A 3,918-nucleotide genomic window follows, 5' to 3' on the forward strand; every position below is an offset into this window, starting at 1 on the left:
ACTTCCCTTTCTCTCTTTATTGTTTTATTTTGAAACAGAAGTATAAGTTTTTTATAGAAAGTTAAGGAAGTGATGTTTAAATTCTCAATCGCAGAATAATGCTAATAATATAGCCTGAACAGGATAAACTATCCCTATTTTTGCAGAGAAAAGTGTAGGTGGCCAGCTGTGGACTCGAACTCACATCCCCGTCATTACATGTGATTAAGCTAAACTCACCACCACAAATTCCTCTGCAAATTAAGATATATAAATCTCGCTTTATGAGACGCACTTGCATCCATTCATCCGTTCAGTCAATCAATTTGAGAACCTTTCATATATTCATCATCAATATTTTACATCCACTTTTCTATGCTTGCATGTGTCAGATAGAATTTGTTGAGGCAAATTTCTACGGCTGGATACTTTTCCTGTTGCCAACCTTCACCTGTTTTCATGCAGGGTAATATTTCCCACGGCCAAACATTCTTATGGAAGACTGGAAATAAACAACATGCTCACTTACAACCATCAGGCTGTTTCAGATTAGGAGATTTACACACCTGGCACAGTCAAATACATTGATGATATTATGTGCAACAAGAGTATTTTCACTAAATTTCTCAAGGCTGAGTGACATAGAAGAGTTATGTCCAGTGGTTCAGGTTTTTTAAGCTGTATTGGTAGCAACTGAAAAAGTGGGAGGGAATGAAAATGTTGGAGACAGTTGTTAACAACTGTCTCCATCACCTTTGAGATGCTGGAAATAAGAGTAGAAGGATAGTTTACTAGATCAGTGATATTGTCCATCTTGAGAATGGAACCTTCAATAGGATAGAGTCCTGAAGAGGGACAGAAAGGGACATTGTTGAGGTTAGGTACTAGCTTTGAGAAGCATTATTTGAAGGTAAGAGGACACTGTCAGGGCTGGAATCTTGTTGTTCTGAAACAACTGGAATTGCTTTCACACTTGGTATGTATGTGTATGTAGTGGTGATGCTGGTTGATTGAAGAGTATTGTGTGCTGTATAGAGTTGGATGCAAATTAGGCAACAAAAGTGAAGGCTTTCTCAATGATTGAGAAGCAGAAGATTGGAGGATACAGGCAGCGAAGTTGGTAGAGACCCTTTTGGCCAGAGACCAGAAGGACCAGCTGCATGTTGTGAGATGTGAGAGCTAACAGGTTGTGCAAAGCACAAAATCATCTTTTGTGTTTTGAATGTAGTGATATGTAAAAGCCTCCCAGTTTGTAGGAGTAGGTGATTTCTTTTTCCCATGTATTGCAAGCGATATTCTTTGCCAGATACAAGTCAACTACTAGTGGGATTTGGGGTTGTATGGTTGGGATATGAAGGAACATATCTAAGATGAGAGTTTCAGTCTCCCAGTTGGTTGTTTCTGCCTTGCCTAGTTAGCATAGAACTGGCTGAGCTTTGGCTAATCTAATCAGCTGAAATGAAGTTCCAAAGTATCCAGAAGGTAGGGGCATTGTTTAGTGTGTGGATATGTGGTGGGAAGTTATAATGTGGCAGTGGCTGGATTATTCACTAAGTGCAGAGATAGTTTGGTAGCAGGTGGGTTTAGAAATGAGAAAGAGATCAAGGATGTTTAGAGCATCTGTGTCATTCAAGAATGAAATTAATTATATGAAAAGATAAAGATTGTAAAATATTTGGTTTCTGTATCATCAAAATCAGTGTGGGATGAGTGCATGAGTCAAAAAGAGTTTTGAAAAGTGGAGTCTTATCAGTGAGGAGTGGAGTGAGCATAGAGGTTCTCGATGTAGGAAGAAATATGATCAGAGTTGTTGTTTAGTTACAGGTCAATTTTTTACTGACCAGAGCTATGATCAAAGAAATTCCAGTGTGACCATCCTGTTTTTTCCCCCTACATGCTGGAAACTCAAGATCTCATTATCCATATGTCCTTTTTCAAGACAGCAGGGTGTGAATTGATGGAGATTTAGCTGTTAGTTGTAACAGGTTGAGTAACCACATAGAGGTTTCTTTGGTGACTAGTCAAAGAGTTGTTGATAGATTGAATTCAAAGAGTTGTGGAGGCATGGGAAAGGAAGAATTCAAACCAGAGTAAGTTGTAAAACCTTTTTACAGATATCTAGATGAGTGAGTGATAGGGAAAGTGAAATCTGTATAACATGGGGCAATGTAAAGAAGATATTTTTGCATAGAACAAGAAGGCAATTTTATCCGATTTTCAATATTGTAAATACTGAAGTTAAAGTAAAATATTAGTCATTCAATGCAATGATGTAACATTTATCTGGCTGCATTGTATGTCAAGTATTTTACTATGAAATGTAGAAAATGTAATGCAGAACACTACTTGAAGTTTTAGATGTTTAATCTCTTATAAACAAAGCCAACTGCTGAATGTGGGTATTGGCTGCTGTATAATAAAAGGTAAAGATACAAATTCAAACCTAAATTAAATGTAAATTAATTCAGTATTCTGACATGTTAGACTCTTCACTATGTTAAAAACTCAAAATGGGTTTTGAATACTATATAATTACTTGACCTTTCTACACTGCTATTTCAATTTAACTTGATTCACTTCAATGACTGACAGAGGAAGTTATTTGTAAAGTTGCTCTAATTTTTTTTAATGCAAGAACTGTACCATGAAGATTCAAAGGAATTTTTTAATACTAATCCTAAGAACAAATAAAGTAAAAACTACTGGGATTACAAATCCAAACCTAAGATGCTGTGAGACAGATAAAAAAAAATGCTTTACATTACAAGCTATTAATTTGAATACAATGATGGGTATCTGAAGTTACTTGAGAAATTTGTTGACCTAAAAGCCTTAAATGTTGACAAAAATTGGTCATCAGAACATTTTTAGTCATTTGACCTTTTGTTAAAGAGACAGAAGTTTAAAATATTAACATCTCTGACAAGAGAGAACATTTTGTTTTCAGGCTATCAGAATAATATCCACCATGACGATGCCATAATGTATTCTTAAAAAATAACAATAATAATAAGACAAGCATATTTAATTAGCTTTCTCAAGAGGTAGTTTGTATTGATATTAATCTTGAAGTTTATATGACATTTATTTATTGAAAGCTAAATTTATTGACATCAATGTACCATGGCTTCTTTCTAAATCAAATATCAAATTATATGTCTGTCAAAATCTATCCAACAAAATTCAGTAAATAACATCAAATTTATAAAAATGAAGTCTGATACAAATTAGAAATTTATGATAGGTACAGGCATGATTGTATGGTTAAGAAGCTTGCTTCTCAACCATATGGTGTCAGGTTCAGTCCCTCTGTATTGTATGTTGGACAAGTGTTTTCTACTTTAGCTCTGGGCCAACCAAAGCCTTGAGAGGAGATTTAACAGACAGAAACTGAAAGAAGACTCGTGTGTGTGTACAGGAAAAATTTTATCGTCACTAATTGTGACTGAGGGTGCTGGGTAGCACCTATATTGCTAGAAATAAGAGTTAAAACTTTTAGAACTGCAAGAAAGCTCATTTTCATATACTGACTGGGGAGATAACTGCCCATAAGTGAAGCTAGAATCACTGGACTAGACTAGTTTCATCTCTAACTCGGCCATAAATTTAAATGGTAAATATATATACTGACAGTCTGCTTGAAAACTGGTGCTGGTGTGTTTATGTCCCTGTGACTTAGCAGTTCGGCAAAAGAGATTGATAGAATAAGTACCAGGCTTAAAAAAAAGTACTAGGGTCAATTCATTCAACTAAAATTCTTCAAGGCGGTGCCCCAGCATGGCTGCAGTTTAATGACTGAAACAAGGTAACAATAATTGTTTCTTATATGCAGCCTAGAATTTGTATATTTGTGTGCTGGATACAGTTTTTCAACACACAATGCGGATGATGATGACAACAATGATGGTGAAGATGATTGTAATGATTTTTAATTATTCC

This window comes from Octopus bimaculoides, chromosome 3 (genome assembly GCF_046866305.1).
Source record: "Octopus bimaculoides isolate indiv1 chromosome 3, ASM4686630v1, whole genome shotgun sequence".
Taxonomy (NCBI): Eukaryota; Metazoa; Mollusca; class Cephalopoda; order Octopoda; family Octopodidae; genus Octopus; species Octopus bimaculoides.